At 41.7% G+C, this 26,973-nt stretch overlaps 1 protein-coding gene across 37 annotated transcripts in view; it reads right to left on the minus strand.

The window, feature by feature from the left end:
- LOC139561502 (receptor-type tyrosine-protein phosphatase delta-like) overlaps nucleotides 1-26,973 on the minus strand; it is a 600,941-nt gene that overhangs the window by 238,736 nt on the left and 335,232 nt on the right. For all 37 annotated transcript variants that reach the window (XM_071378643.1, XM_071378677.1, XM_071378668.1 and 34 more), the window contains exon 9: nucleotides 16,551-16,588. The gene's annotated coding sequence lies outside the window, so the exon portion shown is untranslated. The remainder of the gene's footprint in view (nucleotides 1-16,550; nucleotides 16,589-26,973) is intronic.

Genomic DNA, 26,973 nt, shown 5'->3' on the forward strand with positions numbered 1-26,973 from the left:
TAGTTTTCTCCCTGGCTAATTCAGTGACTACCCGACTTTCATCTGGGTACACTTTGAGTGTGGAGGCTTTTTAAAGAGGAAAATGGCTCCCATACCGGATGGGTTGGGACTTAATATGTTAGAATTTGTTTTATAGGTTGTCAATTTCCACCTTGTGCATGAGCTTGCAAGTGTGTGTGCGTGTGTGCGTGTGTGTGTGTGTGTGTGTGTGTGTGTGTGTGTGTGTGTGTGTGTGTGTGTGTGTGTGTGTGTGTGTGTGTGTGTGTGTGTGTGTGTGTGTGTGTGTGTGTGTGTGTGTGTGTGTGTGTGTGTGTGATTGTGTGAGCGTGTGTGTATGCATATGAATGTGTGTGTGTGATTGTGTGCGTTTGGCCGTGTGTGTGTGTGTGTGTGTGTTTGTGTGGAGAGTATAATACTAACTGTCTAAATAACCCTGGGGGGTTAACACATCTATTCCCTCTCTCCCCCATGGCTTTCCTAAGATTCAGCTCATTCAATGGGAGCACACATTCAAATCACTCAACCAGCAAAAGTGCCCTGAACGACATAAGCCGTACTGTCACACTACACACACATATACATACAAGCACAGAAACACACACACACACACACACACACACACACACACACACACACACACACACACACACACACACACACACACACACACACACACACACACACACACACACACGTATACGCGCATGTCTGAGACACTAAATCCATGTGTTTGTGTGTGTGTGTGTTTCTGTGCTTGTATGTATACACTGAGTGTACAACACATTAAGAACACCTGGCTCTTTCTATGACAGACTGACCAGGTGATTCCAGGTGAAAGCTATGATCCCTTATTGATGTCACCTGTTAAATCCACAACTCAATATTAGGAAGAAATTCTTAATGTTTTGTACACTCAGTTTATGTGTGTATTGTGGCAGTACAGTTTATTCTTGGTGTTGAGCATTAACACTCTGTATGTTAGTCTACATACCGTATATTACATATTATATTCTGCATATTGGACGTTCTAGACACCTGCATACCATGATACTTGAGACATTTCTGAACACAATTGGCACTCAAAATGCATAACAGAAATTCCCATTAGCCCTAGTTAACCTGGCATATTTCCTCTCATTCTTAGATAAATACGGGGCCCAAACAAAGCCCACGCCAGGCAAATACAGGGTCCAGTTACAGCTCATTAGATAGGTGGAGTGGGGTATTGTGATGGGAATGGCAAGTCGATTATCCCAAGCAAAACACCAGCTGAGATGGCTGACACGTCTTCACATGCAACCGGCGACTGGTCGAAATGGAGCCGATCGTTCGGGATTGGAGACGTAGAGTCTGTGTCTCATCTGAATGGAATGAAGGACGGCTTTAGTGGGAAGTGGGAAGGCTTCAGTTGATAAGTGTTACTCTGGTAACACTTGATGTGAGCATAGGTATGTCCTTTAAATGTCATTTTTCCTTTTTTATGCTCTATGCATCGGTACTCAGGTCAACTACTGAGCCGTATTGCTAGGAATGATCTTACCCCCTACGTCATCAGACCTTAATAACCCGTCATGTAATGACACAGTGATGTCAAACGGAGTCATAACAACTGGCACAGGCACGCAAGTCCACCCAATTATAGAGCCTTACTAATACAACCATCAGTGATCAGTTCTAAACTGTAAACTTGTCTTTCAGGTTACCTAGCTAGTAGACACGTTCATAGTTTTCAACTGTACATCGCACATTTGCTGAATGAGTGCATTACGCAAACATAATCCATGAACTTTTAGGTCTTGGTCCCAAAAATGCCAGCTACTGCTTACCGTTGAGTGGAGGGTACTCAAGGCTTATGTCAATACATGCCCAATTGCGTAACCTATCATATCTATTACATACAGTATCATCATCGCGTCGCTGTGCTAATACCGGAGCCAAGTTTCACATGTTGAAAGTCAAGGCTGTCATTCTTACGCAACACAACATAATTCCTGATCCAGACTTTACATTGCAAACACAGAAAATAATCTATTTGACACACCACGTTGCCGTTACATAATGTTAGACAGGGTGGGTTTTATATGCACACCTAAAATGTCAATAATATTTGACTATGTGGTTAGTGGTAATATGTGGTAAGATAAAGATGGCATAACTACCGTAAAAAACAATCGGAAGGACGCATACACTATATATAACAAAAGTATGTGGACACCCCTTAAAATTAGTGGATTCGGCTATTTCAGCCACACCCATTGCTGACAGGTCTATAAAATCGAGCACACAGCCATGTGATCTCCACAGACAAACATTGGCAGTAGAATGGCCTTACTGAAGAGCTCAGTGACTTTCAGGGAACGTCATGGAATGGCACTTTTCTAACAAATCAGTTTGTCAAATTTATGCCCTGATAGAGCTACCCCGGTCACCTGTAAGTGCTGATACTGTGAAGTGGAAATGTCTAGGAGCAACAAGGGTTCAGCCGCTCAGCTGCCTCTGGAAGCAACGTCAGCACAAGAACTGTTCGTCGGGAGCTTCATGAAATGGGTTTCCATGGCCGAGCAGCCGCACACAAGCTCAAGATCACCATGCGCAATGCCAAGCGTCAGCTGGAATGGTGTAAAGCTCACCGCCATTGGACTCTTGAGCAGTGGAAACACGATTTCTGCAGTCCGACAGACGAATCTGGGTTTGGCGGATGCCAGGAGAACACTACCTGCCCCAATGCATAGTGCCAATTGTAAAGCATGGTGGAGGAGGAATAATGGTCTGGGGCTGTTTTTTATGGTTTGGTCTAGGCTCCTTAGTTCCAGTGAAGAGAAATCTTAACGCTACAGCATACAATGACTTTCTAGACATTCTAGAATGGAGGCCGTTATACAGTGGCAGCAAAGGGGGGACCAACTCCATATTAATACCCATGATTTTGAAATGAGATGTTTGATGAACAGGTATCCACATACTTTTGGTCATGTAGTGTATTATGTGGCAACATTACGTATGAAATATTCTGCGTCACTCCAAATGTTTTTTTATTTATTTGTAATCCAGATACCCATATTGACGTCATGATTAACTGATAGGTCACTTTGGATTTAATCTGGACTGACATTAATGGATGAACTTTCTGGAGCATAGCCAGTATGTCAACCGGTTGAATTTTTTCTATTGTATTTCCTCGTCCTCTTTCTTTCTCCCTCCCTTTTTAGCACCTTAATTCTGTCTACTTTTCATCTGGTGTTCTTCAACATCCCTTAGTCTCTTCTTTCAATGTTACATGGCACCATCCTCTGTTCCTCTCCTGTGTGTTTCTCTATTTCCTCTCGTCTACTTTGAATGTACTTTATGCCAGTTTCCACTTTCCTCTCCTCCACCTGCCCTCTCATTCCTCTCTTCCAACCTCCAATGTTCCCCTCATTGTCATCTCTCTTCTCTCCTCTCCACTCTTTCTCTCTATGCAATTTTTCATGCACTCTCTTTTCCACTTCCCTCTGCTCACAGCTCCTTCTCGCCCCTCTTGTCCTCAGTTCTCCTCCCATCCTCTCCTCCTATTTTGGAGGCACTACACTTACCACTCCTCCTCTTCTCTTCATTTCCTCAACTCCATTCCCCTCCATCCCCTACCTCATCAGTTTTTCATATTTGTCCTTGCTTCTTTTCTATTCTCCCCACTTCATTTTTTATTCGGCTCCAGTCTCGCTCTTTCCGCCCTTTCAATCTCCCTTGCCATCATTACCCTTTTCCTCCCCTTGTCCTTGTGTCTTCTCCTCCACTCTCCTCTCTTCTCCTCCACGCTCCTCTCCTCCTCCACTCTCCTCTCTTCCACTCTCCTCTCTTCTCCTCCACTCCCCTCTTTTATCCTCCACCCTCATCTCTTCTCCTCCACCCTCCTCTCTTCTCCTCCACCCTCCTCTCTTCTCCTCCACTTTCCTCTCTCCCCTCCACTCTCCGTTCTTCTCCCCCACACTCCTCTCTTCTCCTACACTCTCTTCTCCACCTTTCTTTCTCCTTCATCTCTCTTGCCACACTCCCATCCTCACCTCTACTTGTCCCCAAAGCATTCCCTCTCTTCTCCTCTCCCGTGTTTGTGCCCTTTCGCTCCGTGCACATCTAATGTCTGTGGTGTAATCCACTGGCTAATCTGCCGACAGCAGATTGTGTGACAAGGCATTAGCTATGTGTCACTGCCTACCACACTGCCTCGCAGGGTCTCTGTGTGTGTGGGTGTGTGCATGTGTGTTTGTGTGCATCACACTTTGGCCCCATGCTGTCAGGATACACAGGCGTAAAATGTGCATCACCTCCTCTTAGAGTTCTGCTTGACCTATGACCTTTTAATTTCCCCACTATTTATCATAATCTCTCTCTCTCTCTCTCTCTCTCTCTCTCTCTCTCTCTCTCTCTCTCTCTCTCTCTCTCTCTCTCTCTCTCTCTCTCTCTCTCCTGGCACAATTGAAATTGAAATGCTAATTCCACCCATCTGACACTCTACACAGATTAAAGCAAATGCTTAAAGTATTTGAAACATTTAGAATAGTATTTGGACCAAGGTCTGCTCCCAACAAAGGGAGTGAATAGATGGTTGTTTGTTATGTTGTTTTCACAGTCTCCCCTTGTACCTTGACCTATGTGCAGGGCTGTTTGATTGGACATTTAATTTGATGGTATATTTAATTAACTTTATAAGGTAGTTGAAGGTAATTGTGTTTGGTTGTTGCATTTGAATGTGTGTGTGTGTGTGTTGTGTGTGTACTGTGAGAAAGAGAGTGTGTGTGTCAGTGGAGGCTCCTCAGAGGAAGAAGGGGAGGACCATCCTCCTCATTGAATTTCATATAATTTTTAGATACAACTATACTAAAAATATTCACGTCACCAAATAATTTATTAAAACACACTGCTTTGCAATGAAGGTCTACAGTAGCCTCAGCAGCACTCTGTAGGGTAGAACCATGGTGTATCCGGAGGACAGCTAGTTTCCATCCTCCTCTGGGTACATTGACTTCAGTACAAAACCTAGGAGGCTCATCTTCCATAGACTTACACAGTAATTATGACAACTTCTGGAGGATGTCTTCCAACCTATCAGAGCTCTTGCAACATGAACTGACATGTTGTCCACCCAATCAAAGGATCAGAGAATGAATCTAGTACTGAAAGCATAATTTAAAGCTAGCTAATACTGCAGTGCATAAAATGTGGTGAGTAGTTGACACAAAGAGAGAGAAAGAGAACAGCTGAACAGTTTTGAACAAATTAATGTTTTCAAAAATTAAGGAGAAACAAGAGAGAGAGAGAGAGATAGCTATATTTCCTTGTATTTTTTCACTTTCAATTTCACTTACTTAGCTAGTGAATGCAGTGAGCTAGTTTAGCCTACTCAAACACCCGGCTCAGATAAAGGGATGCTAATTTAACTAGCTGGCTATGGCTATCCAACATGGCAACTCTTCCATGTCAATGTAAGCTTTGGTTTTATTAATTTATTGCCCGCCGGTGTAACTGCTAAACTTCTTGCTGACTGTACTCTGTACTGCATGATTGTAGCAGGTATACTTAAGCAATAAGGCACGGGGGGTGTGGTATATGGCTAATATACCACAGCTAAGGGCTGTTCTAACACAAGACACAACGCGGAGTGCCTGGATACAGCCCTTATCGGTGGTATATTGGCCATGTACCACAAACCCCCGAGGTGCCTTATTGCTATTATAAACTGGTTAACAACGTAATTAGAGCAGTAAAAATAAATGTTTTGTCATACCCGTGCGTTAGTTCTAGTAGCTATGTTGACTTTGACGTTACTAACGTTGTTAGCTAATATGATGACAACGATGTAAGCTGTGTTTTGCAGTTAGATTTTATGATATAAAGGTTTGGTTTGGAAAGTATTTTTTTGCCTGGTCACAGACAGCTGATGTGTTGTGCACTGAAGTCCACAAGGGAAGGGAAAAGGTGAGAGGAGGGGAGCATATACAGTGGGGAGAACAAGTATTTGATACACTGCCGATTTTGCAGGTTTTCCTACTTACAAAGCATGTAGAGGTCTGTAATTTTTATCATAGGTACACTTCAACTATGAGAGACGGAATCTAAAACAAAAATCCAGAAAATCACATTGTATGATTTTTAAGTAATTAATTTGCATTTTATTGCATGACATAAGTATTTGATACATCAGAAAAGCAGAACTTAATATTTGGTACAGAAACCTTTGTTTGCAATTACAGAGATCATACGTTTCCTGTAGTTCTTGACTAGGTTTGCACACACTGCAGCAGGGATTTTGGCCCACTCCTCCCTACAGATCTTCTCCAGATCCTTCAGGTTTCGGGGCTGTCGCTGGGCAATACGGACTTTCAGCTCCCTCCAAAGATTTTCTATTGGGTTCAGGTCTGGAGACTGGCTAGGCCACTCCAGGACCTTGAGATGCTTCTTACGGAGCCACTCCTTAGTTGCCATGGCTGTGTGTTTCGTGTCGTTGTCATGCTGGAAGACCCAGCCACGACCCATCTTCAATGCTCTTACTGAGGGAAGGAGGTTGTTGGCCAAGATCTCGCGATACATGGCCCCATCCATCCTCCCCTCAATACGGTGCAGTCGTCCTGTCCCCTTTGCAGAAAAGCATCCCCAAAGAATGATGTTTCCACCTCCATGCTTCACGGTTGGGATGGTGTTCTTGGGGTTGTACTCATACTTCTTCTTCCTCCAAACACGGCGAGTGGAGTTAGACCAAAAAGCTCTATTTTTGTCTCATCAGACCACATGACCTTCTCCCATTCCTCCTCTGGATCATCCAGATGGTCATTGGCAAACTTCAGACAGGCCTGGACATGCACTGGCTTAAGCAGGGGGACCTTGCGTGCGCTGCAGGATTTTAATCCATGACGGCGTAGTGTGTTACTAATGGTTTTCTTTGAGACTGTGGTCCCAGCTCTCTTCAGGTCATTGACCAGGTCCTGCCGTGTAGTTCTGGGCTGATCCCTCACCTTCCTCATGATCATTGATGCCCCACGAGGTGAAATCTTGCATGGAGCCCCAGACCGAGGGTGATTGACCGTCATCTTGAACTTCTTCCATTTTCTAATAATTGCGCCAACAGTTGTTTCCTTCTCACCAAGCTGCTTGCCTATTGTCCTGTAGCCCATCCCAGCCTTGTGCAGGTCTACAATTTTATCCCTGATGTCCTTACACAGCTCTCTGGTCTTGGCCATTGTGGAGAGGTTGGAATCTGTTTGATTGAGTGTGTGGACAGGTGTCTTTTATACAGGTAACGAGTTCAAACAGGTGCAGTTAATACAGGTAATGAGTGGAGAACAGGAGGGCTTCTTAAAGAAAAACTAACAGGTCTGTGAGAGCCGGAATTCTTACTGGTTGGTAGGTGATCAAATACTTATGTCATGCAATAAAATGCAAATTAATTATTTAAAAATCATACAATGTGATTTTCTGGATTTTTGTTTTAGATTCCGTCTCTCACAGTTGAAGTGTACCTATGATAAAAATTACAGACCTCTACATGCTTTGTAAGTAGGAAAACCTGCAAAATCGGCAGTGTATCAAATACTTGTTCTCCCCACTGTAGATGCGAGAAGGAATTATACAATGAGCAAAATGTTCATAATGTTTGTATGTGGCTGCTGTGAAAGTGAACTGTGTTTGCGTGTGATCAGGGGTGTATTCATTCCGCCGATTCTGTTGAAAAACATTTCTTAAATGGAAGCAAACGGAATGAAACGGGGATAAACATACCTGAATTTGTCCAATTTGCAACTGTTGGACTAATGATTACACCCTAGATCAGATAGATGCAGGCAAGAGTGTGCAAGGTGGTATTGAATGTGTCACTTTATGTCACCTTGACTACATTTTTTTTATCTCAGCCTGTGCACCTACGTTGTAAACTTTCATTCCTAGGCTAGGTTGTAGCAACCTCATGATCTGTATCGGGAACATTTGAGTATAATGTAGTAGCTTAAACCTATCGATGTAACGTTGAGCTGGGTGAATGAATATGAATGACAGTCATCCAATATGCTGTAATAGAAATAAGGCCATGCTCATAAAAATGTTTATCGTCCTCCCTCATCTTAAACGGCACCAACCACCACTGGTGAGTGTGTATGGGTTTGTGTATGCGTGTGTGTACCGACACACAATCTCCTCCCTCATCTTAATCGCCGGCTCAGCTCCGTTTCGCCAAAACCCCCTGACAAGCGCTCAATCACACCTAATACCAGTCCCTTCTCTCTTTCATCCCCTCTGCTTCTATCCTCTCCATCCCCTCTCTCCTTTTCTTTAACAAGCCCCAGACCAGGACCTCCATCTCTCCCCGTGATCCCGTTATTGTGCTTGACCCCATCAGATCTGTGTGTGTGTGTGTGAACGTGTGAACCTGTATGTCTGTGTGTGTTTGCGAGGGTGTGTGTGCGAGGGTGTGTGTGTGCAAGCGCGTGTGTGTGTCCACGGCAGATCTGTCGGCTAGCCACACAGATTATCCAGACAGCGGTCGGACACAATGGACTCCCGGTTTGAAGTGGAGGAGATTGCCTGATCCCCTGTAGCTGATAAGCTCCGCCCCCAGTGCTGAGCTTTAGGATATGAGAAGGTCCGAAGCAGGAAGGAAGGGAAGAAGGGTCAGTCTCCTCGCTATAGTGATCGTTAATCACTCTGGCTAGCTTTTTCAAAAGGGATAAGGGAGACAGAGAAAAGGAGGGGAGTGTTCGGTTGGAATTGAACCGGGCCGGCTAGAGTGATTGATTGATAACGTAGATTGCCAGACTTGTTGATTGATTCTTTGAGCCGCCCTCGTGTAAAAAATATGTAGTGTGTTCTAGAAAGACTTATAAGCCTTCATGACACGCTAAGCGACCTTTATAATGAATTATGGCTGTACATGTATTCATGACACAATACGAAACAGGTGTGGTATAATAGTGGAACTACTCATAAGGTCTCTGAAAGCTTATATCCTGAATGCATTCCATGCAATGCATTTCCTTGGTAGCTGTCACCACTCATTCTTTAAAAGTCTATGAAAACTGAACTGTTTTGGGGAGAACACATCTATTCCAACAGTTAGTCGGTTTCCATTAAACCATCCTTCAAACTTCCCAATGTGTTCGCCACCACAGGGAGGACACCTCTACCAGCCAAATGGGAGACATAATAACATGATCCTTCATTCATTTCTCCATATAAAAGACAAGAGACAGACTCTTATGAAACACAGCTTGCTAAAGTGCTGTCAGTGTCTTGATTTAGATGATTCACTCGTCCGTAGCCTCCGAACCACATTGCCGGTGCCAGCTGTTGTTTGACAGATACTGTAGGATTCTTCCTGCACTGTACAAAGATACAGCTGGGAAGTTTTAGAGGCTGGACAAGCAGCTCATAATGGGGCTCTGTTATATCCAAGCTGGTATTTGAAGGTACCTGGGGTAAAACAGAATCACTTGGGATAGTTCTGTGAAAGTGCATGTTTGAAATGTTTCTGGGCACAAACTCAAATGCTTTACTGCAATGTGTGAAGACTACTATTTCTTTCCCTAATTGTCATATACCACATTTGAACAATTACAGCCTAATACAGCTAATTGTATTATCTTATGTTATTATCTAGAACTACACCACTCATTTACTAGGTATACTGTATAAGGCATTGATTAACATTACTTTATAGGCACACTACTCAATAAAAAAAATCACAAACTACATTCTCGCCAATGACAAATTAATAGAACATTGTTGTTAACGGAACATTGCAGATTTCACAAGAGGCCCATTGACCCGACTGCAATAAGACTCTGTAGTAACTTCACAGGCTGAGTGTGTGGTGTATACTTTGTGTGAGAGGTTCACGTCCACTCTGAAACACACATGCACACACACACACGCGCACACACGCACACACACACACACACTGAACGAGAGACCTCTCGGTTCCGGGGGCAAAAACGCTGTGCTATCCTGGAGCACAAGTACAGAACATTGCAAGGCTGCTTCCTACCATTCTATGACAGATGCCGGGGGCTGACATTGTTGTAGTCCACGTGGGGTCAAAGGACATTAGGAGGGCTAGCTCAGAACTGCTGAAAACTGATTTTAAAGCACTGATTCTAACTCTGAACATTTCCAAAAAGCGGCAAATTATTACAGGCCCAGTACCAATTGTGGGAGATTCAGCAGGCTACTGGTATTACATCTGTCTGAAAGATTACTGTAGCTCTGTTGGTAGAACTTTGAAAGTCAATGCTGGAGAAATGTTTTAGTACCCTTCCCCAGATCTGTGCCTCGACACAATCCTGTCTCGGAGCGCTACGGACAATTGCTTCGACCTCATGGCTTGGTTTTTCCTTTGACATGCACTGTCAACTGTGGGACCTTATCTAGACAGGTGTGTGCCTTTCCAAATCATGTCCAATCAATTGAATTTATCAAAGGTGGACTCCAATCAAGTTGTAGAAACATCTCAAGGATGATCAATAGAAACAGGATGCACCTGAGCTCAATTTTGAGTCTCATAGCAAAGGGACTGAAAACTCAGTGCCATCATTCATTGAATCAGATTCATCACAAAACCCACTGATATTGTGTAAGTCAAATTGTTATGTTTGTGCTTTTCTTATAACTAATGTCTCTGTTCGATGCATGTGCTGTTCTATAAACCAATTGCTGTGTTCATGCAAGTGGCTGACTGTACAAATCCTCACTATCAGTAGCTGCAATTCGTAAGTACGCCCAGACCGTGTTTTGAGAACGAACAAAAGATATCTCAGTTTCAAGGTCTCAGCTTAGAGAGAAAGAAGTCTCGTGAGGTGTTGGTCTGTCACATGTTATGAACCAGTATTGGTCTGTCACATGGATGAAACAAAACGGTAATGATTAATTCATTATGCTAAATCATGCAAATATAACTTGTCTGTGTATAGTCGTATATAAGACAACTGCTGGGTCTGCCCAGGGAGAGCTCCTGATTGACATGTGTACTGTGGTGCATTGAGTTGGTTGGAACCTCTCCAGCGCGCTGACAATAAACAATGATTCATTGAAGATTGACTTCGAGTGTCCCTGTGTAAGAATTTCCACGACAATTGCCAACTACTTTCATTATTTTTTCATTGGCAATATTAGGCATGACATGCCAGCAATAGGGATGCACGATATATCAGTAAGCATATCGGAATTGGCTGATATTAGCTAAAAATGCCAGCAATGTTAAAACTTCTTGAGGATAGGGTGCAGAGTTTTCACTTAGGGAAAAATAGCGTGCGCAATTTCAACTTCGTGCTACTCATCCCCAGAATATAAGATATGCATATTATTAGTAGATTTGGATAGAAAACACTCTGAAGTTTCTAAAACTGTTTGAATCATATCTGTAAGTATAACAGAACTTATATAGCAGTCAAAACCCTGAGGACTAACTTTTTTATTGTTAAGTTCCTGTATGTTCAATGGGTTATCATGGGCACACCAGAATTCTAATCACTATCCACGCAGTTTCTACTGCTTCCACTGGATGTCGCCATTGTATGGAAAAAGGTTAAGGTTTTTCTTAGTAAACTGAGAAAGATATTGACCCGGAAGTGGAGTGACGTCGTGTGTTTATGTTTGAGAGTTGAGCAAGACTTGAAAAGTACCGTGAGTTTGTTGATATCCTGTTTTGAAAACAGATTGACCCGTCTTCAATTTGATCGATTATTAACGTTTACAAATACCTTAACTTCTTGCGACTACAGGGGGTGCTGTTTTCTCATTAGCATAATTGCATTACAGATTAAACGGCTTCCTACTAAATTCTTGCTCGTACAATATGCATATTATTACTATTATTGGATAGAAAACAGTCTCCAGTTTCTATAGGCGTTGGAATTTTGTCTCTGAGTGGAACAGAACAAATTCTAGAGCAATTTCCCTGACATGGAGTCAGATTTCACACATTTTGGCCCCTGATCTGGAGTCAGTTTAAAGGCCACTGTTATTGCTATGAGGATACGGACACTGCTTACGTCTTCCCCTGGATGTCAGTACGTGATGACGCTTTGAATGGTATCGATTGCGCAATCAGGGGCTGCATAAAAGAGCAAATACCGGAAGTAGCATCCCTTTGCTGCCTGCCTCTTGCGCACGGAGGACGTCGGACTCGCCTCCTTCCAAGCGTTTGTTTAGCCAGTAATATTTCTCCGGTCATGTTTTTACTCGTTAGAGGTGTTAAAAACATCATAAGGTAGTTAATTTAAACCGTTTTATAGCAATTTATATCCGTTTAGTGCGATTTTGACCCATTTATTTCTGACGCACTTTGAACAGCTGGGCACGTTTCCAGTTCATGCCGAACGCAGTGGGCATTTCCACATGGCAAGAGGACAGCTTTCGACCAAAAGACGATTAGACCCAAGAAAGGATTCTTTGCCCAAGATTCTGATGGAAGAACAGCTCACAGTAAGAACAATTTATGATGATAAATCGTGTTTCTGTCGATAAATGTTAAACGTTTATGTCGCCATCTTGTTTGCTATAGCTTCGCTTGGCGCAACCTGTATTGAAAAGTAAGGATAATTAAAAAAATGTAAATCAGCGATTGCATTAAGAACTAATTTGTCTTTCGATTCCTGTCAACCCTGTATTTTTTAGTCAAGTATATGATTAGCTTTCAATTAAACTAGATCACTCTGATAGATGACGTCAGACATATTGAGGCTTGATTTCCTAGTATTTTTATTGTGTAACCACGGTTTTGTATGGCTAAATATGCACCTTTTCGAACAAACTGTATATGTATGTTGTAAAATGATGTTACAGGAGTGTCATCGGAAGAATTCTGAGAAGGTTAGTGAAAAAATTAATATATTTTGGCGGTGATTACGTTATAGCGCTCTTTGGCTGGAATCGATGCTCTGGTAACGTTTGCACATGTGGTATGCTAACTTATCGATTTATTGTGTTTTCGCTGAAAAACGCTTAGAAAATCTGAAATATGGTCTGAAATCACAAGAACTGGGTCTTTCCATTGCTATGCTTTGTCTATTTTTATGAAATGTTTTATGATGAGTAAATTGGTCATACACGTTGCTCTATCTAGTAATTCTAGTCGATTTGTGATGGTCGGTGCAATTGTAAACTGTGATTTCTACCTGAAATATGCACTTTTTTCTAACAACACCTATCCTATACCATAAATATGTTATCAGACTGTCATCTGAAGAGGTTTTTTATAGGTTATTGGCTATCAATATCTTAGTTTAGCCGAATTGGTGATAGCACCTGAAGGAGTAAGAAACTGATGGAGTTAGAAAAGTGGTGTATTTTGCTAACGTGTTTAGCTAATAGATTTACATATTGTGTCTTCCCTGTAAAACATTTTAAAAATCTGAAATGGTGGCTTTATTCACAAGATCTGTATCTTTCATCTGGTGTCTTGGACTTGTGATTTAATGATATTTAGATGCTACTATCTACTTGTGAAGCTATGCTAGCTATGCTAATCAGTGTGTGGGGGGGGTGGGGGGTGATCCCGGACCCGGGGTAGAGGCTCGTGAAAGGTTAAGTTGTATTACAAAAGTACTTTGAAATGTTTTTGCAAAGTTTAGAGGTAATTTTTTTAGATATTTTGTCGTGATTTTGCGCAAATTGAAGGCTGTTTTTCCTGGTACAACGGCGCCAAATAAATTGACAATTTGGATATATATGGACGGAATTAATCGAACTAAAGGACCATTTGTGATGTTTATGGGACATATTGGAGTGCCAACAAAATAATCTCGTCAAAGGTAATGCATGTTTTATATTTTATTTCTGCGTTTTGAGTAGCGCCGGCATGGTTGAAATTGTCAACAAAGAGAGTGTAGCCATTGCACTATCATCAGATAATAGCATCTTATGCTTTCGCCGAAAAGCCTTTTTGAAATCTGACATGTTGGCTGGATTCACAACGAGTGTAGCTTTAATTTGGTATCTTATATGTGTAATTTAATAAAGTTAGATTTTATCGTTTTTTATTTTTTAAATCTGGCGCTCTACATTTTAACAGGCTGTTGGGACGCAAGCGTCCCGCGATCCCAGAGAGGTTATCAGCCCGATGTCGAGTTTAACACTGATGTGCAAAACCGATGTCAAAGCTGACGTGCATACCTATATAACGTAGGTAGATAATGTAATGACGCCACGAAAAATGTAGCGCTACACGTGCAACACAGCATTCCTAACCTAGCCCACAATGTCTGCTGTGTGGATTGAGCAGTCAACAAGTCAACCAGTCATTTGAAAGAGTAAGAAGATTTCAGCGAGACAACTCAAAGGCGAAATCCATTAACGCCAAGATAATGGAATTCATTGCCCTTGACAATCAACTGTTCTCTGTCGATGATGTTGGCTTTCGCCGACTGGTTGAGCACCTCGAACCCCGGTACACACTACCGAGTAGGCGCTATTATTCAGATGTTGCCCTACCGGAGTTACACAGTACTGTTGAAAAGCACATCCATGAGCTACTTGCTATGGCGTCACTGCTATTAGCTTCACGACCGACATTTGGACCAGCAATGTCAGCCCCATGAGCATGCCGAGTCTGACAGCACAGTGAGTCGACAAGGATTTAGTTCTGAGGAAAGCCATATTGCATGCTCAAGAATGTGCTGGTTCTCATACCGCTGCTGCCATTTCAATGGCATTTGGGAATATGTTTGAAACTTGGAAACAAAAACACACTCCTAGCACCATTCGAACAACTGACTCGAGAAAGTCACAGGGAAGGGCATTCAACATAATCAGCTCTGACACAAATTACGGATGATTGGCTGAGAGAAATTGATAATAAAAAGATTGTGGGAGCTGTTTTGTTAGACTTCAGTGCGGCTTTTAACATTATTGATAATCTTATGCTGCTGGAAAAACGTATATGTTATGGCTTTACACCCCTTGCTATATTGTGGATTGAGAGTTACCTGTCTAACAGAACACAGAAGGTGTTATTTAATGGCCTCTCCAAATAATCCAAGTAGAATCAGACATTCCGCAGGGCAGCTGTCTAGGCCCCTTACTTTTTACAATCTTTACTAATGACCTGCCACTAGCTCTGAGTAAAGCCTGTGTGTCTATGTACGCAGATGACTCAACACTACACATGTTAGCTACTTTAGCGAGTGAAATCACTACAACACTTAACAAAGAGCTGCAATCAGTTTCAGATTGGGTGGCCAGAAATAAGTTAGTCCTAAATATTTAAAAAACTAAAAGCATTGTATTTTGGACAAATCATTCACTAAACCCTAAACCTCAACTAAATATTGTAATTAATAATTTTGAATTTGAGCAAGTTGAGGAGACTAAACTGCTTGGAGTAACCCTGGATTGTAAACAGTAGCTAAGATGGGAAGAGGTCTGTCCATAATAAAGCGCTGCTCTGCCTTCTTAACGACAATATCAACAAGGCAGGTCCTACAGGCCATAGTTTTGTCGCACCTAGACTACTGCCCAGTCGCATGGTCAGGTGCCACAAAGAGGGACATGGGAAATGTACAACTGGCCCAGAACAGGGCAGCACGGCTGACCATTAAATGTACACGTACAGCAAACATTAATAGTATGCATGTCAATCTCTCCTTGCTCAAAGTAGAGAAGATATTGACTTCATCACTACTTGTATTTGTGAGAGGTATTTACATGTTGAATGCACCGAGCTGTCTGTTTAAACTATTAGCACAAAGCTCAGACACCCATGCATACCCCACCAGACTTGCCACCAGAGGTCTCTTCACAGTCCCCAAGTCCAGAACAGACTATGGGAGGTGCACGGTACTACATAGAGCCATGGCTACATGGCACTCTATTCCACATCAAGTAACTCACACAAGCAGTAAAATCTGATTTAAAAAACAGATACAAATACTCCTTATGGAACAGCGAGGACTGTGAAGAGTCACACACACCGGTACAAACACAAATAACATACACACTATACATACACATACACCTGCATCGTGTGTTGTAGTAGAGTAGTGGCTGGAGGACACACACTTAATGTATTGTGAAATCTGTTGTAAAATGTATTTTAATGTTTAAATATTGTATTATGATGTATATTACTACCTTCATTTTTGCTGGACACCATGAAGAGTAGCTGCTACCTTCAAATACACACACACCGAATCACCCACCAAACCACCACCATCGACACACACACACACACACACACACACACACACACACACACACACACACACACACACACACACACACACACACACACACACACACACACACACACACACACACACACACACACACACACACACACACACACACACACACACACACACACCCACACACACACACACACACACACAGCCCCCTGCCACTCACTCACTCACTCACAGACTCACTCACTCACACCCTTTTTGTCTGTCTCCTAGAGTCATTCTAATGAATTTAATGTCAACCGAAGGTTGGCGTTTCTGACAGAATCAGTGTAACTTGTGGACCATCATGATGTCTATCCACAAATTGCATCTGAGATCACTTCCACACAAACGTGACAAAACACAAAAGCCTACCTTTCAGCACCCAAGCAACTGTCCCAATGATTCAAGAGCTGCAAGACAAAAGACAAGACACATTCGATTACAAATAATTCAACCTCTATTGTTCAAATGGGAATATGAAACTTGGTTAGGTAGAATGAAATGTTGTCTCATGACTCAATGTATACATGGAAACTTACACGACTTCTCAATCATAATCAACAAAACACATTGTGAATCGTACTGAACCTCAGCAGTGAGAATTGAGTTCCAACTAAATCCAACACTTGTGTTCATTGCTTTGTACAGTGTAAAGGGCAAAGAATTTATTATGAGCAGATTACATTTGGCAGGCATATGTGTCTGCACTTATGGCCAAACAGTTCTATTTCTGTATCATCAGACCAGAGGACATTTCTACAAAAAGTGCGATCTTTGTCCCCATGTGCAGTTGCAAACCGTAGTCTGGCTTTTTTATGTTGGTTTTGGAGCAGTGGCTTCTTCCTTGCTGAGCGGCCTTTCAGGTTATGTCGATATAAGACTCGTTTTACTGTGGAAATAGATACTTTTGTACCTGTTTCCTCCAGCATCTTCACAAGGTCCTTTGCTGTTGTTCTGGGATTGATTTGCACTTTTCACACCAAAGTACGTTAATCTTTAGGAGACAGAACGCGTCTCCTTCCTGAGCGTTATGACGGCTGCGTGGTCCCATGGTGTTAATACTTGCGTACTATTGTTTGTACAGATGAACGTGGTACCTTCAGGCGTTTGGAAATTGCTCCCAAGGATGAACCAGACGTGTGGAGGTCTACAATTTTTTTTCTGAGGTCTTGGCTGATTTCTTTTGATTTCCCCATGATGTCAAGCAAAGAGGCACTGAGTTTGAAGGTAGGCCATGAAATACATCCACAGGTACACCTCCAATTGACTCAAATGATGTCAATTAGCCTATTAGAAGCTTCTAAAGCCATGAAATCATTTCTGGAATTTCCCAAGCTGTTTAAAGGCACAGTCAACTCAGTGTATGTAAACTTCTGACCCACTGGAATTGTGATACAGTGAATTATAATTGAAATAATCTGTCTGTAAACAATTGTTGGAAAGATTACTTGTGTCATGCACAAAGTAGATGTCCTAACCGACTTGCCAAAACTATAGTTTGTTGACAAGACATTTGTGGAGTGGTTGAAAAACTAGTTTTAATGACTCCAACCTAAATGCATGTAAACTTCCGACTTCAACTGTATACACACATACATTATTTTAATAGCAGGACACTGTAAAGTCCATTATTTCTCTGTAGAGTATGAATTAGGCTGTTTGAGAAGGATTGAACCCTAAGCAACCTGCATGCACATTGTTTGAAGTATAATAGCCATAGCTACTGTAGTAGGTCAAAGCTGTGTGCTGGAAAACCTTGGTAGAGCATGGGTGGAGTAGGTATTGTGGTGCTCATGTGAATTATCTTTCTTTTTCGGCTTCAGACCAATCCCTACTTCTCACATAGTTTTTAGTTTCCATGTTTTTACACTGGAAGGTCATTCTACAAAATTATATAACATTTCCACATGCAAAACTTGTCTTTCGAAAATGTAATATGCACTCAAAAAATGTATGTGTTTTGTCTCACATAATTTGTTGCCCATGGCCCGGTTTCCCAAAAGCATCTTAAGGCTAAGTTCATCTTTGAACCTTCACAGGCACATTGTTAAATCTCCAAGCTGTTTCCCAAAACCATAGTTTCTAAAGGTGCATTTAAAAAACACTCGTTATTTATCTACTGGCTCAAATCCACTGTAGAACAGCTAACATAAACATCTTCTGAACACATTCTATTTGTCTCTCTGTGACCAACGAATACAATACACAGCCAGTGTCTTTGCAACTGTTATAAACAAGCAAAGGGTAAAAAGATGCTTCAAATGAAAACAAACATTATTACATTAAACTATAAATACAGTAGGCTACATAGGCCTATATACATTATTTAAATCATAAACAATTATAGAAACAAAGCATCGTTGAATCACTCACAAGCTTAAGTTTCATCGCTATCAGGAAATTGGTCCCTGGCTATTACTTCATAGACATGGCTATTCGCATTTATGCAAAACATATCGATTCTCCCTTTAAAGAGGGGAGGAGGGTGAATATCAACAGCTGCTTAACATGAAGCACATGCCAGTTCCTGTAAGTGACTTCAAAGTACTGAATAAGTTGGTTGAGTGAGCATTGGGAAAGAAATCCCCTCCAAAATATGTGGGAGTTCCCCCAGACCCCCTCCAGTTTTTAACTCGTTGATGGCCACTTCCCACTAACGGTACCTACACCAACATCTTTTCGACATCTTTTTTTACCTCAATTACCTCGACTAACCGGTACCCACGCACATTGACTCTGTACCGGAACCTCCTGTATATAGCGTCGCTATTGATATTTTATTGTTGCTCCTAATTATTTGTTATATTTCTTTTTTTTAAATAAAAAAAGAATTAAAACTGCATTGTTGGTTAAGGGCCTGTAAGTACGCATTTCACTGTAAGGTACACCTGTTGTATTTGGTGCATGTGACAAATACAATTCGATTTTATTTGATAGCCAGAAATGACTTCTTGGTAGCTACAGTGGCTTCAGAAAGTATTCAATCCCCTTGACTTATTCCACATTAGCTTGTGTTACATCATGAATGCAAAATTAATTAAATATATGTTTTTTTCACCCATTTAAACACAATAGACAAAGTGAAAGCAAGTTTTCAGAAATGTTTGAAAATGTATTGAAAATGAAATACAGAATTATCTCATTTTACATAACTATTCATATACTTTGTAGAAGCATCTTTGGCAGTGATTACAGCTGTGAGTCTTTCTGGGTAAGTCTCTAAGAGCTTGCCACACCTGGAATGTGCAACATTTGCCCACTATTCTTTTCAAAATTCTTGAAGGTCTTGCCAAACATTTTAGTTAAAAATGTAACTCAGCCACTCAGGAACATGCACTGTCTTATGGATAAGCAACTCCAGTGTAGATGTGGCCTCGTGTTTTAGGTTATTTTCATGTCAAAAGGGGAATTCATCTCCAAGTGTCTGGTGGAAATCACACTGAACCAGGTTTTCCTCTAGGATATTTCCTGTGCTTAGCTCCATTCTGTTAATTTTTTATCCTGAAAAACTCTCCAGTCCTTAACGATTACAAGTATACCCATAGCACCTGTATCTTTGTAGTGACTGGGTGTATTGATACAGCACCCAATGTCTAATTAATAACTTCACCATGCTCAAAGGGACATTAAATGTCTGCTTTTAACATTTTTACCCATCTACCAATAGGTGCCCTTCTTTGCGAGGCATTGGAAAACCTCCCTGGTCTTTGTGGTTCAATCTATGTTTGAAATTAACTGCTCGACTGAGGGACCTTACAGATAATTGTATGTGTGGGGTACAAAGATGAGGTAGTGATTCAAAATCATGTTAAACACTATTATTGCACACAGAGTGAGTCCATGCAACATATTATGTGACTTGTTAAACACATTTTTACTCCTGAACGTATTTAGGCTTGCCATAACAAAGGGGTTGAATACTTATTAACTCAAGACATTTCGTTTTTTCATTTTTAATTAATTTGTAAACATTTCTAAAAAACATACTGTAATTCCACTTTGACGTTATGGGGTATTGACTGTAGGCCAGTGACAACAAACAAATTGAATCAATTTTAAATTCAGGCTGTAATGCAACAAAATGTGGAAAAAGTCATGGGGTGTGAATACTTTCTGAAGGCACTGTAGTTATGAGGTTGGAAGATTGCGAACCTATCTGGGCTAGCTAAAGCCAACTTCATACAAATATTAGGTGGTTGGTAGTATTACAGAGAAATCGGAGGTTGCACGTGCCCCTGCGCCCCCTATGGGCATGACGCCTCTGTGTGCCAGTCTGACATGACTCTCGTCCACTGTCACAAAATGTTTCCTTTCTGCTACAGAACGGCTATCAGTTTTCACCATATGCAATGCCACTACTGAATATCATTGAGTAAAACCCCTCCAGGATCATACTAGAGTAACAAGTCGACTGAATGTGCTACAATGGCTGTCCAAATAAAATAACACGATGTATTTCAGAATATATGGTTGACTGACTTAATTTAATGATGTATGGCACACTGTTTAATTCAACAGTGTCAGAAATGTAGTTCAATGCAATTTAAATTCCAGACAGATCAGGGTTGAAATTATAGTGTGACATGGTATTGACACAATCTTTATTTAACCCTTATTTTACCAGGTAAGTTGACTGAACACCTTCTCATTTATAGCAATGACCTGGAGAATAGTTACAGGGGAAAGGAGGGGGGATGAATGAGCCAATTGGAAGCTGGGGATGATAAGGGGGCCATGATGGTATGAGGGCCAGATTGGGAATTTAACTGGAACACCAGGTTTAACACCCCTACTCCTATGGGATCTTTTAGTGACCACAGAGAGTCAGGATACCCATTGAATGACCCACCCGAAAAATGGCACCCTACCCAGGGCACTGCCCTGGGGCATTGTGATTTTTTACATTTCAGACCAGAGGAAAGAGAGCCTCCTACTGCCCCTCCAACACTATCTCCAGCAGCATCTGGTCTCCCATCCAGGGACCGACTAGGACCAACCAGGACCGACCCTGCTTTGCTTCTGTGGCAAGCCAGCAGTGTGGTATGCTTAACAGTACCAAACTGAAAGGGATATATTATTTTGAGTAGCCCACCATTGCACATTGTACCAAATGGTAGGTTGGACCTCACTTTATATGCACAGAAAGATACATTTGTATGTGTTCATCTACAAAGGCCTTTTGGGTAAACTCCCTCTTTACCTCTGTAGTCTGGTCTCCTTCACCACCAGCAGGTAAACTCCCTCTTTACCTCTGTAGTCTGGTCTCCTTCACCACCAGCAGGTAAACTCCCTCTTTACCTCTGTAGTCTGGTCTCCTTCACCACCAGCAGGTAAACTCCCTCTTTACCTCTGTAGTCTGGTCTCCTTCACCACCAGCAGGTAAACTCCCTCTTTACCTCTGTAGTCTGGTCTCCTTCACCACCAGCAGGTAAACTCCCTCTTTACCTCTGTAGTCTGGTCTCCTTCACCACCAGCAGGTAAACTCCCTCTTTACCTCTGTAGTCTGGTCTCCTTCACCACCAGCAGGTAAACTCCCTCTTTACCTCTGTAATCTGGTCTCCTTCTCCACCAGCAGTTACCATATCCAGTCAGCTAGGTGGTTGCTACTTAAAGTCCCCAGGACATTCACAATATGAGGCAAGACTGCCTTCTCTTCTTGTGCACCAGACGCATGGAAGAATCTACAATCCATGCTTCAACTAGATATGTTAGTGCCACTGAATTAATTTAATATATTGATGGGAGACTGTTACAGAGGAGTGTAAATGCTTTTTTAAGGCTGGATCATGTTGTTGTATTGTATTGTTGTATGTTTTAATTATGTAATGTATTGATTATTGCTGCCTTCTTAGCCAGGTCTCCCTTGAAAAAAAGACTCTGGGTCTCAATGTGCTTTTCCTGGTTAAATAAAGGTTAAATAAAACAAATGTAAAATAATGTATAAACACCTCACCACCTAAAACTGAAAAATAACAAAACAGAATCCAGAAGGTCACATTGGAAGCAACACATTAAACAGAATCACAACACTAGGTTAGCCTAATGTCTTAAATAAACACAATACCAATCCAGCTGCGGCTTGACGGCACCCCGCAGATCCTAGTTTGTCTTTAATATCTACATATAATGAAAGTAGCACATGTATCGACCAGGGAAATAAACACTTGACGACCTCCTTAAAAATCCCATCTGTTGCACAGCAGCACCACCAAAGGCAGAACGAGAGAGAAAGATATTAAAACCGGTGAAGCCTAAACTAAGACAATAGTACTCTTTGTTTCCTCAAAAATAGGCAAAAAATGGTGTAAATGCCTTAAAATGTAACTCCGTTCCAACCATCATCGTCTGCGTGGGACGGTTTCAGCAAAGCTTATTTGACGACTCCGAGCAGTGCTTATCAGCTATTGTAATTAATAAGAATGACACCATTTGATGACACAAAGACTGCATGTAACTGCTGGGAGAAGGAGAATGGTCCACAAGTCTGACACTACCATTTGTATTTCTGACAACTGCTCAGCGTGCAGAGAGTGATATTATTAACTGTATGTAAACATACTTGGGAAATATGAAATCATGAAATCGCTGAACAGCGATGATGATTATTTATTTATTTATTCCCCACATTAAAGTCAACTCCTCCCCCACCACACCCAACATACTCTTTCGGTTTCTCAATGGCTTCTGGGTTTTCCCCCCTTACCGATAATTCCCGATTTCGAGACTTTGCAAAACCACAAACCTTGGGTTCAGGGTCAGTGTCCTTCGGTGTGAGATCATGCCATCCTTCCCCTCTATCCCTCGTCTTCTCTCTTTCTCTCTCTCACTCTCTCTCTCGATCTTTAGAAAAATCCTCCGGCCGTGCCCTCCTGACAATCACCCATCAACCCGGGTGCAATTTAAAAAGCCTTCAACAGCTGCCATTCCACAGGGCTGGCTATCATTCCAGCTGCCAGAGAGGCAGACAGGGAGTCTGCTCAAGCCAAGAAAACTTTGAAAGGCATGTTAGTTTCCCTCCTGTTGCAAATGGACTGAAGGTGAACAACTATTTTCCCCATGCAGACTCAGTCAAAGATATAGATTTTTCTAACTCAAAGAGAAGATGAAAATGCTTTTGTAATTAGTGATACATGACAACTCCGCACATGTTGTGCTTTCAGGTTTACAGAATGGTGATTCTGTGAATGTTTTAAGCCTTGTTAATCCTTCATTCATGTGGTTTATTTGTCTATTTTGCAATGACAACCTATTCATGTAGCATCCAAGCAACTGATAAAAGTGTATTTGAAAGAGGATAAAATCAGCTCATGCCAGGAGTGAAGACAAAATGCATGATGAAATGGATACAGGTACTGATGTAATCCTTTGCAAATGCTTTCAAAACAAGGGAAATGCCTCCTGCCCTTTCAGTGCACTCCAACCAAAGATGCATGTATCTTGTTCATTTCCTTTTCTGGGATTTGCTGTTTGCCTCATGCTGATTTGGCCTGCTCTGCCAGTGTGTGTGTGTGCGTGTGATAGAGCGAGAGAGAGAGAGAGAGAGAGAGAGAGAGAAAGAGAGAGAGAGCAAGATAGATAAAGAGTGAGAGAAAAATAGAGAATGAGAGAGAGTGAGATAAAGGGTGAGAGAGAGAGAGAGAGAGAGAGAGAGAGAGAGAGAGAGAGAGAGAAAGAAAGTTAGTGTTAGTGTGTCCGAGAAAATTAGATGCTCGTGTTTGAGAGAGGGTGTGTGTGTCTACAAATGTCGCAGCAAAACAGCTCAGGATCCAGGCTGGGCTGCCTGCTGCTGTGCAGTTTGCCGCTCCATATGTCTTTGTCGAAAATATCCGGGGCAAATGAGAAATCTCTCCAACTGGTATTTTCCCCAGTGTCCCTTATTGAAGGCAACAAAACAGATTGATGCCTGCCAGATCTGCTACATTGTGAAATGAAACAACTGGCCACCAGCGCTGTTTTCAGGATGGACCATCTGGTCTCCGGTATCCAATCCACATGTTTTCAAAATAATAAAATGTCTGTGGACATTTTTCACCCGCCTTGAATGGCAAATCAGGATAGAGGGTGTAACAACAGGGCTGAGGTTACCATGTAACACTGTAAAAAGTGGGAATGTGTTTCGAACATTTCTGGAGGCTACATTGGTCTAGACTTGTGTTTGGTGCTTCGAGTGCATTGACAGGTGAAGTCAGTGAGGTATTTCCCTAGTAATGCGGTTTCACAGACGGAGCTAGTCTTTGGGAGCTATACCAGTCTCTGTTGTCTCAAAGTATCTCCAAACTTGTATTATACATGATGCCTTTGTCAGGCTGCATCATGTTGTGATAAAGGTGTCATGGCATTTTTGTTATTTTCCCTCTGATTCAAACACAGGTTGATCTCCTCAGCATTCTGTAAAAATCTGACTTAATATTACTATAGTAATAGTTAATGATCTCAAAACACTGGCATTAAGAGGGATGTTTCTTCCCATGAAATCCATTTAGTATCATGGATTGTAAGTTTACAGAATTGCTCTACAGTCCATGTACTAGCACTAGATAGAGGAGACAAGCTGTCTTCGGCTGCTGTTCCTGGACCTGTCACAACCATTGTGTTGCGTTGCCTCCTACTATATGCAAATAGTTTTAGCCCATTGTGTTGTCACCCCCTTGTATAAGGTCTTGCAACAGTTTTGTTGATAGCCACATAGGACCATATAGACAGCAGATCCAGTTGGCTTGATGGCATGGCTTCCCACCTGGGATAACGCTTACTTTGCATAGACTGGAGGAGGAATGATTGGGTCTATCAACATGATGGGGACTCAAGTTCCAGTGATTAAATTGCCTGGAGGGATCTGGCATTGGGGACAGATCCCATTGAGCTAGGGAAGTTAATGGTTGTTAAGTATTTTGTCTAGAACAGAATCACGGCTACTGTTGATAGATTAGACCCATCCCCACTTGTTGTAATCACCCAGATTAATTGTTCCAGAAGGTACATAAGGACCTCATTAACCATTTATAACCCATGCATTCCACATTCATAAGCAGTACATAAGCATTTCATTTTGTCAACATCTACAATACATAATGGATTAAATGGCCAACTCTCAGGAATTTTGGCCCCATGGAAGAGCCATTTAAATGTACACTAGATCTGTGATTAAAGTTCTAGCCAGGGCGTCTAAAGTGCTCATTCAAAGCACTCTGGGTATTTCCTGAAAACAGGATGTCAGAGCACCTGCTGTACCATGTTGCAAAAGAAAAAACAGTAAATCACCAGCCCATGCTTTCTCTTTTTGGCTTTTTCCCCCCACATTTGTTTCCCAGTTGTGTCGACTATGTTGGAGAAAGCAAACTCAGTCAACTGGAAATTATATATACTGAAAAGCACTGGTTCAGAAATTCTGACAAGATTGTGTCTATATAGTCGCCTGAAGGGAGTAGTTCCCCTCTTCTGTTGAATAACTTATTCCTTGGGTCATGGGGGTCGTGCTCCCCATCTTGGCATGAGAACTTCCTTTCACTGTGTTCTCTTTCCAGCAGAATACCGTAAGGTGCTTTTACCCCCTTGCAGAATCTCTTTTACTGGTAGGCGAAATGGAAGACAGGCGATCTGTAAATGGATGGAATGACCTTCCTTTGCCCCATTGTAATAGTGAAGCATGATTAGCGACAGGCTCATGATTAGCGACAGATATTGATTATGGTGGAAGGTAGAAAAAGCTAAAAGCTTATCACATGACTACAGTTCTGGGTCAGAGCTCAGCCGCAGTCTGGCAACAGTCTCTCTGCCTTGTGACTGAGTGACACATCATTTTCACAGTACCTACCCACACCACCCCATCACCCCCCAACCCATCTCCCTCTACAATCTGTTTTCTGCCTGGCTAAGATTATGAAGCTGCATATATGCTGTCTGATTCCTGCCATCATCCCATGAAAGTCCAAACCAATGAAAACAGATGTTGTGATTCTGGTGGAAAGACAGCAGCCACCACATTTCACACATCAATGTACGTACGATCTGTTTTGATTATAACGTATGCAATTCTTATCCAACTAGCTGCTATATCTTTCTAATAAAGCTAAGCATTGTCTCACAACCATATTCTAAACTCAATGCAGTCAAGAGGTTATCCATATTCTGGTTAAATTAATTCCAAAGTTACACATGCAGCATAAACCAAAATAATGTGTCCGTTGGAGAAATTTTATTAGCCAGCAAATAACCTTTTAGTCTCCTTCATTTTAGGTTTCAGCCCTCCTCATTCGTAAAAATAACTGCATAAGAAACAAAAGCTAATTAAAATGCAGCACGGAAATAAGCAAGTGGTTTAACGTGGCAACAAATCAGAGCTAACGAGCCAAATCTCCTATCATTTCAAACAAGGAAGGAATCACTTCAGCTCAGGCCATGTGGCATTTCAACCTTATTGCAGATGATGTAAATGCAATAATATACATCTGTATTTTGCCCATACTACACATCTCTACATGTCATGTTTATTTGATTCGGTTCGGTATGCATTACTTCATGTTCTGGAGTTACATTTATCTTTTACCTTAGACCTTGGTCTTCATGGTCAGGCTGCTTGGAAGATGGTTCCAAGAGAACCAGTCTTGTTATAGTTTCCAAACTACATTTTGGAAATGTCTACAACAACAAAAATATAATAGTGCTGTCTGACCTTGCTTGGTTGATATGGTATCAGATTGGTGTTGGTTGATATGGTATCAGATTGGTGTTGGTTTGTATGGTATCAGTACGGTGTTGGTTGATATGGTATCAGTATGGTGTTGGTTGATATGGT

The sequence above is a fragment of the Salvelinus alpinus genome, chromosome 31 (assembly GCF_045679555.1).
Source record: "Salvelinus alpinus chromosome 31, SLU_Salpinus.1, whole genome shotgun sequence".
NCBI lineage: Eukaryota > Metazoa > Chordata > Actinopteri > Salmoniformes > Salmonidae > Salvelinus > Salvelinus alpinus.